The 16,241-nt window shown below is 37.6% G+C and overlaps 1 long non-coding RNA gene across 1 annotated transcript in view; it reads right to left on the reverse strand.

Annotated features, from left to right (window-relative positions):
- Positions 1–2,604: 2,604 nt before the first annotated feature.
- LOC131506176 (uncharacterized) overlaps positions 2,605–16,241 on the reverse strand; it is a 28,068-nt gene continuing 14,431 nt past the window's right edge. Inside the window, exons 2-3 of the long non-coding RNA XR_009258770.1 lie at positions 16,030–16,092; positions 2,605–2,704 (exon numbers count right to left, since the gene is read on the reverse strand). This is a non-coding gene — a long non-coding RNA (uncharacterized LOC131506176). The remainder of the gene's footprint in view (positions 2,705–16,029; positions 16,093–16,241) is intronic.

A 16,241-nucleotide genomic window follows, 5' to 3' on the forward strand; every position in this document is an offset into this window, starting at 1 on the left:
TCAGCTCAGGTCACCTTCTCATGGTTCATGGGTTTAAGCCCTGCATCGGACTCTGGGCTGACAGTGCAGAGCCTGCTTGGGATTCTCTGTCTCCCTCTCTCTGCCCCTCACTCTCTCTCTCTCTCTCAAAAATAAATAAACAAACATTTAAAAACAAAAACAAAACCTTTTGTTTGTGAAAAGACACTGTTACAAATGAAAAGACAAGTGATACACTTGAAGAAAACATTTACAATGCATTAATCCACCATGTATACAAAAGGTCTTAACTGTATAAACCACAAACTTAAAAGTATAAACCACAAAAAGGTGGGCAAAGGACACTTAATGAAAAAAGATATATGAACGGTCAATAAGTATATGAGAAGATGTTCATCATTAGTCGTTGAAGAAATGCAACTTTCCTGCACTCACTAGAATTGCTAAAGCAAAAGAGATAGGCAATACCAAATGTTGGTGGTGATATGGAACAAATCAACTCTCAGACATCTAGTAGAATTGTAAAGTGGTTTAACCAGTTTAGTAGATCCTGATAAACTTACATATACACCTACCTTTTGGCTAGCAATTCTACTCCTTTGTGTTTAGCCAAGATATATGAAAACATATATTTGACAGAAACTTGTACATTCATGCCTGTGGTATATTTATTTATAACAGCCAATAACTGTAAACAATCAAGTGTCTATCAAGATAAAAATAGAACCCAATTTGCGTTATATTCATTTGATGAAAAAATAGTAACAAAAATACTGATACATTCAACATCATGGATGAATCACAAAAATATACTGAGCAGAAGAAAACAGCATGAAAGAGTATATACAGCATGATTATATTTATAAGAAGTTCAAGTTCAAGCAGAATTAATTTAAAGTGATAAAAACTTTAAAGTAAAGTTTCGGGGCTCCTAGGTGGCTTAGTCGGTTAAGCGTCGGACTTCAGCCTAGGTCTTGATCTCGAGGTCTGTGAGTTCGAGCCCCTCATGGGGCTCTGCGCTGACAAATCAGAGCCTGGATCCTGCTTTGGATTCTGTTTCTCCCTCTCGTTCTCTGCCCCTCCCCTGCTCGCACTCTGTCTCTCTGTCTCTCTTTCAAAAAATAAACATTAATTTAAAAAATAATAATAAAATAAAGTTCCAGGAAGGGGTGAGGATGATTGTCTAGAAACGAAACCTTCAGGGAGTAAAGGAATTCTACATCTTGAGTGGGTGATATTACATAAGTGTGTCATTTGTCAACATTCAACCAACTCCACACATAAGCTCTGTACATTGTACTATGTGTAAAATATATAAAAGAAAAACGTCATTTACTAGTAAAATGTGATGAGTAATAAGAGTAAAATGCAAAGCATCTGACTGAAATGGAAAGGATCAGGAGTGAAGTTTATAATTTAACCCATCTCATTCGGGAACCCATTTTGGGCCCAGACACAGAGAACTGGACTGACTTGACAATAGTATTTCACTCTACCAGGCACATCGGCCAAGCTCAGTGGCTGGATACTTCCTTTCTTCCTACCTTTTTTTTTTTTTTTTTAAGTTTTATTTATTTTTGGGACAGAGAGAGACAGAGCATGAATGGGGGAGGGTCAGAGAGAGAAGGAGACACAGAATCTGAAATAGGCTCCAGGCTCCGAGCTGTCAGCACAGAGCCCGACGCGGGGCTCTAACTCACGGACAGCGAGATCATGACCTGAGCCGAAGTCGGCCGCTCAACTGACTGAGCCACCCAGGCGCCCCTCTTCCTACCTTTTAAGTACAGATACTCCAATAACTACCAGGAGATTCTGATCTCAAGAAGAAGGTAAGTTAGAACTTGTGATGCGATATAAATGCTCCCATTAGTGATATCCATTGACTTCGTCAGGTCCTGAGTTTGAACTCTGCTAGGAGGGCGGAGAATTTTCCATTTTGGAACTCATTTATGTTGTTATTCTGCTGCAGCCTGAGAGCTCTAACCTCCAGGGCACAGGGCAAGCCTCATCTGTTTAGCCTCAGTATTAAGGGAAGGGTGGTTCAGCTGTAGTCAGTTTGGCAAGGGTGGAGATGTAAATATTTTATGTTTTCACTTGCTAATTTTAAGTACATGCATAAGGCCAGTGGTTGAATACTAGCTTTAAATTCAAAATCAAAATAAGGCAAATTACAACTAATAAGTCCAAGACATCAGATTAAAAGAATTTCAGCTTTTTTTTTAGAAAGATGCTAGAAAATAAAAATGAACATACTTGGGTAAATATTTGAATAAGTAGATCTTCATGACCCTGGTGATACTCCTTTTAAAGGCCCTATACAACTAACTACCTGTTTCCCTGACATGCTTCCCCTTTACTTACCATCTCTTCAGATACACCTGCTGTATTTCTGCAGCTAAACTCTCAATTTTTTGAGCCCAAACACTACCATGTCACCACTATGATATCATTGAGTCTATCCTGTGACGTATGTACTATTATAATTTCTTATTTACAGATGTAAAAACAGAGAAGCTAAGTAGCTTGCCCAAAGTTGCACAGCCTCTAAGAGAATCAGGATTTTAACTCAGATCATCTAATAGACATGCTTGATCACCAAGCAAAACCAGCTCTCCTTAACTTGCCCCTTTCCTTCGCTTCCTCAAGCACTGATGTGCTTTTGCATATAATATTTAATATAATTCTTGTAATGACTTTGAAAGATGAGATGTCAAATCTTTACTGACTAAAAACAAAAAAAAAAACAAAAAAAAAACCAGAACACTGAATTTCAAAGATTAACTTTCCCAAGTTTGCATGGCTGGAAAGTGTTAATGGCACCCGAATTTGAATCCTTATCTACCTACCTGCAGCGCTGTGAGTTTTTCTACCTAAAAGACACACTTTTAACGTACAATTTCTCCCAGGCCCTTTTGTGTTTTAGAAACCATTTCCATATACGGCTTACTTAATTAGGTTTTACTGAAGCTAATTTTAAAATAGTTTACATTCTTTGGGCAAATAAACTTGAAGGGAACCCAGAAGTGAGTTGGAGGTCATCAGAGAACTGGGCAGTTGTGGATATGATTGAAACAGTGTGGCATTCACACATATTCCATATGTATTTTTCAAAACCTTGAGATCTCTAGTCAATATAAAATGTTAAATTTCTCTAAGTCTTGTTTTCCTTATCTTTAAAATAAAGGCATTGAGCCTGCTGCTTTTTAAGATCTTTTCCTACGAATCATTTTCTTTTCTATTCTGTAATATGCTCTGCCTATGTACTTTTGTGTTTTTTAAAAAATACAGAAGTATACAGGGCTTAGTATACTAAACACCTTGGAGGCTTAGTCGGTTAACATCTGACACTTGATTTTGGCTCAGGTCATGATCTCAGGGTTTGTGAGATCGAGCCTGGCATCAGGCTCCATGCTGTTAGCACTGGTAGCCTGCTTGGGATTCTCTCTCTTCCTCTTTGCTCCTCCCCTACTCGTGTGCTCTTGCTCTATCTCTCGCTCAAAATAAATAAATAAACTTAACAAAATGCAGAAGTGTAAACAGGATGGATTCATTATTTCGTTTGTTCATCTGATTTTCCATTCCACAAATATTTATTGAGAACCTACTAAGTGCCAGGCAGTCTGTTGACTCTGGTGCAACAAGTGTAAATAAAGCACAGTGTCTGCCCTCTGGAAGATCCCTTTGCAGAGTTGGATAAAGCTACACAGTACAGAGGGATGGTGCAATTCTCATGGGTGACATTCTTCTCAGAGATGACAGATGACAACTGCTCTTCCTTTCATCACTAAATGTACAAAAGGTCCGTTTACTTCATAAGCTAACACGCACACCTCCCTCTAACAGTGCTGTTATCTTTTGTGTAACTTCTTCAGAACCAGGAAGGTTTTTTTTTCTTTTTCTTCCTCCCCCCCCCCTTTTTTTTTCCACATAAATGAATAATACAGGAGACAACCAATAGCCAGTTTATACTCCCTGCTGTCCTTCCAAAGCTTCATAGCCCAAAATAAAGGTGCTGCGGAGGTGGAGAACCCAATTTCCATTCTAAGTTTCACACAGTGGGTTTCAGTCAATTAAAATTTCTGTTCCTAAGATACAGTTGCTTATGGAGGCAAGTAGCACCCACATTTTCTGGAAACAGTGATCCTGGTCTAGAGGAATGGTCTTCCCCCAGTATCTGCTGAGACCCCAGTCAAAGGATTCTATTCAGTTGCTGATGCAGGATTTCATCTCCTTTCTCAGGCATCAACTTCCTCTTATTACCTGGGTTTTGACTCCTCTAAGCAACACAACAAACATCTTAGGGGGGAAACAACATGTTTGTCATTCTTTTTATCCTCACTAATGCATTGGAAGTAGGCCATCTGGCTGCCTTTTGGGTAAATCCATTTTATAACAAGATTTTTTGTGTGTGATTCAGTAATTAAACCCCTTTGGATAGAGTTCAAGATGGACCTGCCTTATGCTGAATTTTGCTTTAGAGCAAACTGTTAGTCACAGGTGCCAGTGAATTCGTAAATCAGGATGAAAAATCTTTTATAGATTTTGGAAACTTAGTCATCTCTCTGAGTTTCTTCTGGCCTTAGGTACATTCTTCTTCAGAGGTGAGCAAGGTGAGAATATCCTTAGGATGGCCCCTGGTCTAACATGGCTAAGATTGTGATCTGCCATCAATTCTAAATCTAACCTCCTAGAGCTGAAGTGTTGAAATTAAGATAAGAGACTATTAATATTGTTAGTCATTGCTATAGACAGCATAATAGATTTATTCACTCACTCACTCACTCATTCATTCATTCATTCGGTAAACATTTGCTAGCTGAAGGTACAGAAATAACTAGAAAAGCTTGTGAACTCAATTTCATTATGACATGATTTATTCTATTAGAGACCCAATGTTGTGTGTGTGTGTGTGTGTGTGTGTGTGTGTCATTTATTATGTGGGGGCTTCAGTTGTCAAAATCTGATATGACATAACATCTCCTTTGGAATATTTTCTAAGAATAATTTATTTCTTTGGACAAATGGCCCCATCTCTTAAACCCAAAAAATATAAATCAGTACAAAAATATGGTTAAAAGTCAAGTGATCAGTCATGTTTTGTTGGATATCTTGTAGGAAATATTTCCTCTTATTGGCTAGTTGTGCTCCCAATTTCTTTTGCCATGAGTCATGGAAAGTTAATATTCCATTTGAGAATTTTCTTCTGGCCACTGATTCTTATGAAAATCCCTTTGAAAAAAATCATCACTTTGATTAGACCCTATTTGCCTTTCTTCTTGCTTTCTCCTTGGCATCCACTTTCTGACTGATGAGATGACCTATTCCTTAACATGCTTATGTCTTTCCTTAACTATGATCTAGTTATGATGTCATTCGTTTCAGCAGCCCTGAGAGCTTGTTTGACAAGGAGAGCAACCCTCTATGACAGTTAATTGGGTAACAACTCACTTTTATATCAAGCTAAGTTGTCTGCATCTTTTAAATAGATAATGAGCTTAGAATCTCTCCTCAGGCATACGAGTGGCTTGCTTTGGGAGGAGTAAACTCTTTGAGTTGGGGCATTTTCCCTCCTTGGGCATAGATTTGCTTTACTTTTGGACCCCCACGAATGGTCACTGTGGTATAGTGTCATTGAGTAGAGACAGAATGTTCCTAAATTCCTGGAAATTCACCAGATGGTACCAGACTTCAGCAAACAAATGGTGACTTTGGCTTCCTTGTGGCTTCTGTCTTGACTGACATAAATCAGCCTCCACAAGTGGACAGCTGATGTTTGTAGTCAGAGAGAAATGTGTTCTACGACTTAGGTCTAGATTCTGCAAAGACTAAAGAGGTAACAATGGGTTTGGGTGCATTAGACCAATTGTTGGAATTACATCTGGGGTCACACTTGGGAAAGGTTTTCATCTCGCTCTCACTGAGATTCTTAAAAGCTGCTTATACAATTGTAATTCACTTTGAAACTTTCTGAAAACAAACTTCATCATGAGATTTCTAAGGAATTTTTGGTTCTGGTTGGGTCCCATACTAAGAGAAAACTATCTAAGTAGAAGCCAAGACGTGCTGCAATCCAGACATGTTTATGAGGAGGCAAATTACCACAGGTGTAAAAACCTCTCAAGAGCTCACCGAGTTTAGATAAAATTAAAAATAGTTCATTGCAATATTGTGAAATGTATTTTTGTCACACATTCTTGTGAGTACTAAAGCATGATTATTTCAAAGGGTTGTCAAACCGATCTTGTATTCGCAGAATTTTTTGTGTACTAATGATTTATTTTTTGCTTGTGGGTTTGGTTCTTCTTGGCCACAGTGGATTGTTCTCTGTATAGTGTATGGGTTGGAAGGGCTTAAAAGACATATTGATGAGGTTTACAACTTGCTAGCTGGAACCCTTCCTTGTTAGTGAGGGGTAAATTCCAAAGATTCCCCTGCTGAGAGCAGACTTGAGGACATGTGCCTCCTTAGGTAAGAATAGGATGCTCTCTCAGTTCTAATGATCTGGGCTTGCCTCGGTGGCTCTGAGACTTCATCAGAAGTCTGTGTGAAAAGGAGTGAAAGGCACAGTGAATATTTAGAGTTGCAAACTTAATGTACATCAAGAGCATTGCCTGTGCTGCTCAAATTGATGACCAAAGCAATGTAGTGTATTACTGTGTAAATGAATGACCTGGTTTTTCAAGAGTTAAACTTGGAAGACCCCCCAGGAGAGAGGCAGGTGGGGTTCCAGGTAAGGGACCACACAAGACTTGATTTTCTCTGGCAGAACCGGCAGAAATTATGCCATTGATGGAAAAGCCATTATTACATGAAGAGGCCAGAAGCCTTTGAAGGTTAATAGAGTTTTAAGTTTTATATTTCTTCTTGGATACATTAAGCCATGCATTTAAATTTTGTTTGAATTAAACTATGTACAGAGGTTTCAAATAAAGCAAGTGGTCCACCTATCATACATTCTCCATCCTTGAGTTCCACTTCTCAATGTGAACTTTTTTTGCTTTTGCTTCTGGTATTCCTCTCCATTTGTCTAAATAGCAAAATATTTCTTTATTTAAAAATGTTAGACCTTATTATTTGATTTTTTACTACAGACAATATTTACCCCCATCCCTCCCACAGCCCTCTCTCAGGTGTACATGGGACTCTCCCCTATCATTCTAATACAGTTGTTTTGCCACTTTTGACTAAGTCGGTATTCAGTATTTAGATTATTTTTGGTTAGATAGATGTCAACTGCTAAGCCACTTGATATAATAAAGTGACTTTCCTATATTTTTTTTACAATTTTTGCATTTTGCATTTTGAGGTCTTTTTAAAAGCTAATAATTCTTTTTTAGTTCATTTACTTATGCATTCTTCAGTCATAAAAATCTCTGAAAGAACTGACCAAACACATCAAATAAGAGGTCAATTTAATGATTTTTTTTTCTTTGAGTTCTTTAATATTTCTCCAAGAGCTTTCAATTTTCTTTTTCTAATCTTCCCTGTCAATTGCCAGATCTTCCAGGATTTTTTCACAGCCATCTTGTCCTTGTTTTGTCTTGGATCTCACATTGCTTTCATGTTTCCTGCCCTATTGATTCACTCCCTAATTTTGTTGGAGTGCATTCTCCAGTAGCTTTCTGAGAACAGCTGTGTAAGAGATGGATGTTTTGAAGCATTGCATGTCTGAAGATATCTCTATTCTATTTTATCAGCCATTGGTACTTTGGCTATAGGATTCTGGGTTGTGTGTCATTTTTTCACTATCTCTTATTTTAGCTTCCAGCACTGCAGCTAAGCAGTTTCATACTATTCTGATTACTGATCCTTGGTAAATGACTTTCTTTTTTGTCTCTCTGGAAGCTTTTGCAATCTTTTCTTCCTTCCTTCCTTCCTTCCTTCCTTCCTTCCTTCCTTCCTTCCCTCTTTCCTCTTTTTCCCCTCTCCCCCATCTTTCTTTTTTCCATTTAGGGTGTTCTTGCTGAGAAATTTGAAATCACAGACACATGTTCTTAAGTTCTAGAAAATGGAAAACTTCCTTGTATTTTGTCATCAATAATTTCCTCTTTGATTCTTTTGAAAGATTATTTTTCTAGAACCCCTATAAGTTGCAGGTTGATGTCCCATATTGATCATTTTCTGACCTCCCCCCTCTGTTTGTCTTTTGGTTCTACTTTCTCAGTCAATTCCTCAACTTTATTTTACAGCATTCTTATTGGCTATTTATACTTCTTCTCTCATATCTTTAATCTCCTAAAGCACTTTCCCATTTTCTGAATGTTTTCCATTTATGTTATTCTGTCCTTATTACATGGTTGTAAACTCATTTCTAACTTCTGTGGGAAAATTAATTGAAGTGTTTCCTTTAATCCTTTTCTTTGGCCTCTTTTATGTTAGAGTCTTTTTCCAATGCCAGGTTTTTCTTTATATTGAAGAAATAAGATGGGCCCCTGTTTCTAGAAGTACGGAAGATTATTCTAAAATTTCCTCTTAATGAAAATAAACTTATGGAAAAAATTATACAAACTTTTAATTAAATGATTTTTAGGCCTGCACAAAAGAGTCTGCAGAGACTAAAAACAAAGTGAAAGAACCTTGAGGTTAAGACACATCCAAACATGCCTCTATTGCGAGGAATTCTAAAGAGAGAGACTGAATGAGATTGCTGGATTGGATGAGAGGGTGGATGAGTAATTCCAGCCCTATCCTCTTTGGACACCCTTTAAATATATTTTATATAATTTCTCATTACCTTAAGTTTCACTGCAGCATATACAAAGTCTTTATATAGTCTCCCCCCCCCCCCAATTTTACCATTGTATAAGGCTATGAAAAGCACAAGTGAAGATTAAGGAAGAGGGTCAGATATCAACAAGATTCTTTATGGATGAGGTTTTAGAGACTTTTGATCTAATGGGAGCAAGGGAAAGCTTTCTAACACTTAGCAACAGAAATTTAGTGGAATAAAAAATATTTCTATTATTTCTTTCCACCCAAAACTCTTCGTAGGGATAAAGTGAGCTAGGTTTTCCATAGGTGACAGCTTCTTTCATTTTCCAACTTGAATTTGCCATGTTTCAATATGGATTTTTGTTTTGTTTTGTGAGGTAATAAGCATGAGATATTTCTGTGTTCAACATTTTATCAAATCTCCTGTTGATGCTTGCTTAGACCTTTCGTAGCAAATGACTATTTCATACTTTCCAATTGGGATAGCATGGCTAAAACAGGAAGATTTCCTTTTCCCATTTTAATGGCAGATCCTTATTTCCCTTTCATTGTTTTTCTTTTAAATAAAGTATAAAATATCTTACTTCACTAATTAGCCAAGAAAACAAGATTTACTCCCTCATCCTTTTGAGTTTAAAAGAGAAGTAAAACTCTAATATCAAGGGTCTTTAGAATAATGTCTAGATTAAAAGTGCTTCAGAAACACAAGTATTAGAAAAGAGAGAAACATATGTCTCAGGAAGCAGGTGGCTGTACAAGAAAAGAATGTCTATACTGGCTGGCCTGCATTTCTGGAAGCCAGAAATACTGCACAAGCACAGCCTTAATATAACCATAACAGACAGCAGGGTATGACTTAATGATCAAATAATAAATAACAAAGAAAAAAAATGAAGCTACAGGTGTTAAATGGTGAAGTGTGAAATGGAAGTCCTGGACTATGGAGCAGAACTTAGCAAGTAACTTAAGCACTTCTGCAGCACTGTAAAGTCTCTGGATTGAACTAAAATCTTTTTTAAGAAAAGAAATTGTATATATATATATATATATATATATATATATATAATATAAATGTTTTATTAAAATGTACTCCATCTATTATTTTTGTTTAAAGTTTATTTATTTATTTTGAGAGAGACTGAGAGAGAGAGAGTGCATCTGAGTGCGGGAAAAGCAGAGAGAGAGGGTAAGAGAGAATCCCAAGCAAGCTCTGCACTGTCAGAGTCAGAGGTTGAAATCAGGAACCATGAGATCCTGACCTGAGCCGAAACCAAGAGTCAGCTGCTTAATTGACTGGGCCACCCAGGCCCCTGTACTCATCTATTGTGGCAGAAATTGTTTCTAATTGGCTGATCATCATCCATTCAATGACTTACTTAACAAACCTTAACTGAGTGCCTGTTCTATGCCAAGTCTTAAGCTAGGCACAGTGGATGCAAAGATGTCCCAAAGTTCATAGTCTAGTAATAGAGACAAACACCAACTTTCCAATTAGCACTATAGGAAGATGAGTTCTGTGGTGAAAGGAGACAACAGATGCTGTGTAAGAAGAACTACCTAACCCAGCCTAGAAGACTTTCAAAGGCAGCTGATATTGAGGCCACATAAGAGTGGAAAGGTTAGGAGGGTTCTTCTAGGGTGGGGAAGAAGTATATACAAAAGCCTGAGAGACTTGGCTCAAATCAGCAATTTTGAGTTGAGTATATTGGTATATACAGTGCAAGGACTAGATGGGTAGACTTAGATAAAGGTGTTGCCTAAAGTCACTGTGAAGGCATGGCAGGATTTAGAAAGATCAAACTAGTGGCTAAAAGTGGAGGTTGGGAGACCAGATAAAAGGTTGTTATAATAACAAAGTGAGAACTAATAAAGTCTTAAACCAAGGAAATCACAGTTGACATAAGCAGATACCCCAAATTTAGGAAGTACTCCAAAAGAGCAGAAATAACTGTAACTGATGACAAATTTGATGTGGAATAGGGGAGTAAGGGAAGATGATGAGTCAAAGATGATATTCAAGTCTCTGATTTGAAGAATGGGTATGGGTGTTGCCAACTATGTAGTTAGGGTAATCTGAGAAAAGAAGCAGATCTAGAAGGAAGCTAATGGGTTCATTTTGAGATGGGTTCTGTTTATGGCATATTTTTTGGCATCCAAGTAGAAATTCCAGTAAGTGGTTATATATAAAAGCCTGGAAGTCAGGAGGAGGGTGATCTGGACTTAGATATGTACAATAGGGAATTATTGAACAGTCATAATAGTTGTTGTCATCATTAGTATAGATGTATTTGTCAGGTTGGCCAAGAGATAAAGGTATAGAAATATTAACTTTCAAGGAGAAGTGGAAGAAAGAGTATGTTATAAAAGGGACTGAGAAGGACTAGCTGGTGAAGTCAGAGTATAACCACGTGAGAGTGGTCTTCCAGAGTCAAGGAGTTCGAAGAAAGAGCTGGGTCACAGAGGTAATCGCTGCAATGCAGTCAAGTAAATTAAAGATCAAAAAGTTGAGTGATGATATAAATCATCATCCAAAATAGAATAAATTTGAGAGAGAAGGGACTGTGATGGTCGCTTTAAGCGTCAACTCAACTGGACCATGCAGTGCCCATATATTTGGCTTAATATTATTTCTGGATGTGTCTGTGAGGGTGTTTCCAGATGAAATTAACATTTGAATCATTAGACTGAGTAAAGCAGATTGCCCTCACCCGTTGGGGTGGGCACCATCCAATCAGTTGAGTCTGAATAGAACAAAAGGGCAAAGGAAGGGAGAATTCACCATTTCTCCACCTGAGTCAGGTGAGTGTGAATATTGGTTTCTCCAGCCCTCAAACTGGGATTGGCAATCCTGGTTCTCAGACCATCAGACTTGGATTAGAATTTACACCATCAACTCTCCTGGCCTTTGATCTTGGACTGGAACTACACACAACCAGCTTTCCTGGCTCTCCAGTTTGCAGACAGCAGATCTCAGCTTCAATAATTGTAATAAAGCCCTTTCTATATCATTTATCTCTACATCTGTATCATCTCTATCTTTCTCTTTATCTATCTCTGATCTATCTATCTATCCATCTTCTATCTACCTGTAAATCTATTTATCAATTTGTCTACACATTCTGTTGGTTCTGTTTCTCTGGAGAATCCTGACTAATACAGGGATTGTTACTAATGACTATGATAGGACAACAAGTATAAACCAGAAGTTCTCTATGCAAAGAACTACATTTAGAAGAATTATTTCAATGAAGTAGTTGGAGTGGGGTTGTAGATGGCAAGAATAAAAGAGTGAAGTGAATGATAAGTAATTAAAATACTTATTAACAGACTATTTTTTTAAACTGACTTCTATTTAAAAGGGGAGAGACTGAGTGCAAATTAGAAGGGGATAGCAGGTTAAAGGCAAATGTTTTGCCCGGCAGAGGCTTGAGCAGCCCTGTATGCAAAAAAGAACAGGTCAATGAAGAGGGAGAAGTCAGGGAATTTACCATAAGAGAATAAATGATTGAACCACTGCTGTATGGGAACTGGAGGGGATGGCAGGATTAGCTTTAGAAAGAAGGATAGAATATCTTGCCTAGAGAAATCACAGAAAAAAATGAATGGAAAGCAAATATAGCAACATATGGGTGGTGAGTATGAGGTTGGCCAAATTTCCTCCTGATGGTCTCTGTCTTCTCTGTAAAGCATGATGGGAGGCCTAGAGCTCAGTATGGATTACATACATACACTAATAGGGAGCTTGGGAGGCACAGGTAAAATGGTATGTTACTCTGGATAGTAAGGGACAAGCTGATTAGGAACATGACAGTATTTTCAGGCAATATTAAGGGCCTACTGGGCACTATTAACTTGCAGTGACATGGACCTACAGAGTTTCATGTTTTATCCATTGTAAGTAGTGGGGATCACGGGATTGGTACAACAATATGATGCATGAAAGAGTGGTTTGAGTTCTGGATTATTGTCCCCATGGAAATGGGGACAGGAAGAGGCTGACTGATGGGTTAGACTAGGGAAGTCAATAAACTTCAAGTCTCACTAAAGTTGGGAAACAAACATGTTATTAGTACAAACACAGTAGCTCGAAGGATAGGAAACTGTGGATAGGTTGGACATAGAACTTTAAGATTTCAGAGGTGTGTGAGCTTGGGGTGATGGTGAAGTCCCGGCTATGGCCATGGTTGCATGTATACAGTGGAGATGAGATATGTTCTGGAGTTGCTGTTGGCTAATTCAGCCACAGGTTTGCAAAAATTACTAAGAACAATGATAAAAGTTAAAGCAGAGAGGAAAACCTTAAACCAAGTATCACTGAGATGACTGAAGTAAACAAAGAGATGGAGATAATGTGCATGATATAGCTCTTATTTTTTGCAAGAATTTAGAGAAGCAAAGATTTTGTGTGGCCACACAGAGTTGAAACTGCAAATGCTGCCTTTCAGTATAATTCTTCAGTGGGCTTTTAGGCATATGGTATCATCAGACAGAGATTTTCACAAAGACATTGAGATCTAGGAAATGTCCTGTGAAGAGGAGAGTGGAAGGGTTTACAAGAATAAGAGGATTGTCATGAGATAGGAATAAAAGACAAGCTGGGAATAACAGTAATGAAGAAAAAAAGTATAACTGAGAGGTCAAGCTGCATTTTTGGAGGTGAGGAAGGATGAGAGGCATTCACTTATCGAAGTTTCTACCCTGTTCTAACCTTCCTAGCACTTAATAGCCCCTGAAATGTATGTGAAGAGCATGGGCTGTAAGCTCCAAGACAGCAGAAATTTGTAGCATTTTGTTTATTGCTGTATCTAAAACACACCTGGCACAGAGCGAGTGTGCCACATTTATTAAAGGAAGGAATGAGTGAATCCTGGGAGGTGGGACAATGGGTAATGGGTAATGGGCAGCGGTTAAGAGCATGAGCTATTAAATCAGAGAGCTCTGAGTCAGGACCCTGGCCAAATCTTGGGAAAGTTGCTTAACTTGTTTAAATTTCAACTTCCTTATCTATGAATTCTAGGTTAGGTTGGTAACTATACTTCAGAATTTCTGGAAGCATCTGGCACCTAGTTGGCACCCAGTAAATGGCAACTATTGATGGCACTATTACTTTAACTGTTTTATTTGTTGGGAGGAAATCTGGTAGGACAGTATATAATTTGTAGCTAGAGCTCTGATATATACACACACACACACACACACACACACACACAATTATATATAAATATATATATATATAAATATATCTAGCTACAAATTATATATGTTGGGAGGAAATCTGGTAGGACAGTATATAATTTGTAGCTAGAGCTCTGATATATATATATATATATATATATATATATATATATATATATCTTGATCTTTGGCATATATATATATATATATATATATAGCTAGAGCTACAAATTATATGCAATTATATATATATCAGAGCTCTAGCTACAAATTATATGCTATATATATAGTGTATATATGTAATATATAATATACTATATATATTAATTTAACCAGGCTTTCAAGCAGAATATTGGTTAAAAATCCCAGAAAGGTTATACCAGTTTCAGAATTTGTTAACTCCTTAGAAAGTGAAAAGCCTTCCTTGCTTTTAATAAAAACTGCAACATTTCTACCTGGTTACTTTTAATAAGTGTTTTTTGTGTTTTTTTTATATCAATTTTTTGCCTACACCTGGACACCCTAAGCAGAAATATAGGATGTTCTTTTTTTATTCTGTGAATAATACAAATATTTTTCCTGTTTCAAATCTACTCAACCTGGGAAAAGGTAAAACATTATGGGAGTGTGTGGCTGTGCTTTCTAGTTAGTTTGTACCTTTCCTGAATTTTCTTTGACTTTGTAAACTCTTGGGTTCCAATGACAATCACTGCCTACAGTATTCAATTTTCCCAGAAATCCTGAGTGCACATGAGTTATGAATAAGAAATATTAACATGAAATTATTTTAATTTACTTAATTAATAGGAAATATACTGTCTCCAATGTGCCCATGGATAATTTGGCTATGATCTCTATCAGCAAACCCCCTTGATTTACCTAATCTGCTCTTTTGTTTCTTCTCTGGGTTTGCATTGGGATCTTGTGTTTTAGATGAATGTTGGCTTCCCCCCCAACCCCCCGCCCCAGTTGACTCTAATTCCTTCTCTATCAGCCCTGAAAACATCTTGTTGGGGGTAAGTAGCTCATTCCTTTTCCAAAACTTCACTCTAATACCCTTAGAATGTGCATGATTCATGGGAAAGCCAGGAAAATCGCTTCCAACACTTTTACACTGATTCTGGCCCAGCCTACAGTTTCCTCATGCTATGATCCTTTTGCTTTTTTTGCTTTCAAAATCCACAGACTGCAAAACAGCTCCCACCCATTGAAATGACTTTCCTCGCAGATCACCAAAATCTACTCTGATCTTTCCATGTGGGGGAGGTGACTTGATTCCTTTCAATGTTGGAAACCACCTCTCATTTCCCCCACCCACCAGTGAACTTTGTGGCCTTTTCAAGATTTTGCTCCAATGCCAAAGATCAAGTCCAACCTCCTGTGACATATTCTTGATTTAAGGTTGTGAGGTTTCCCAAATGATGTTGAGTGTTCAACCCGAATATTTTAAATGAAAACTTGAGACATTTTTTTTTTTTTTTCAACAGAGCCATAGTCGTGAATCTCTCATGTCTGCTCTCCTGGGTCAGTTTGTCCTACTGGACACAGAGCCCTCCTAAAAGCCCACACAGTGTGGGGGGTGGGGGGGCGGTCTCCACATGATGGTGTGATGCTGCTTTGACGCTGCAGCTGGCCAAGTGGTCACTGGTTGATTTACTCAGCAGGAGATTTTGCAAAAATTAATTTGATGAGAGTAAAATAAAACTATGCCTCCCCCCCCACCCCTGGAAGCTGTAGTAAAAATGAAGCAATAAATAATTTTGATTATTTTGATTAATTTTGATTAATTAACCCTAAAGAGACAATAGAAGAAACATAAGGTCATTCATTGGTAAGGGTAGTTTCTGGAACCCTACTGAAGCAAATGCCGGTATTGTTTTCAAGGTCAAAGACTAGCAGACAGTGAAGTTCAACTTGGCTTGTTTCTCCTATGGCATGTGCTGAATGTGGAAATTCAGGGAAGTTTAATCTCTTTTATACACAGATTGAATTATATGGTCATGAATTTCTGCATTACTAACTAGCTTTAATCCAATGAGAAATAACTTGATGGAAGAAGAATACAGTGCCTGAAACAACCAGAAAACCTGAAAAAATTTTTATTCTATGTTGTGGCTGTAAAGAACACTGCAGTATTAAGCAGAATGAGATAAAAATTTTTACCTCTTTTCTTTCTGCTGCTCGATTTGCTACTGAGCCTTCTCTCACTCATAAATGCTGAATAATCTGTGAAGGAATTAGAATGTAAATCAGGCTTATGTAACTGTACCTGTAAGTGCTAAACTTGTTTGAGACTAGATGCAGTTGAGTATTAAGGGGTTTGTTTTTTTCAAAATCTTTTTCCTGATTAAAAGATCAACTCATCCACACACATC

The sequence above is a fragment of the Neofelis nebulosa genome, chromosome 3 (assembly GCF_028018385.1).
Source record: "Neofelis nebulosa isolate mNeoNeb1 chromosome 3, mNeoNeb1.pri, whole genome shotgun sequence".
NCBI classification, from domain to species: domain Eukaryota; kingdom Metazoa; phylum Chordata; class Mammalia; order Carnivora; family Felidae; genus Neofelis; species Neofelis nebulosa.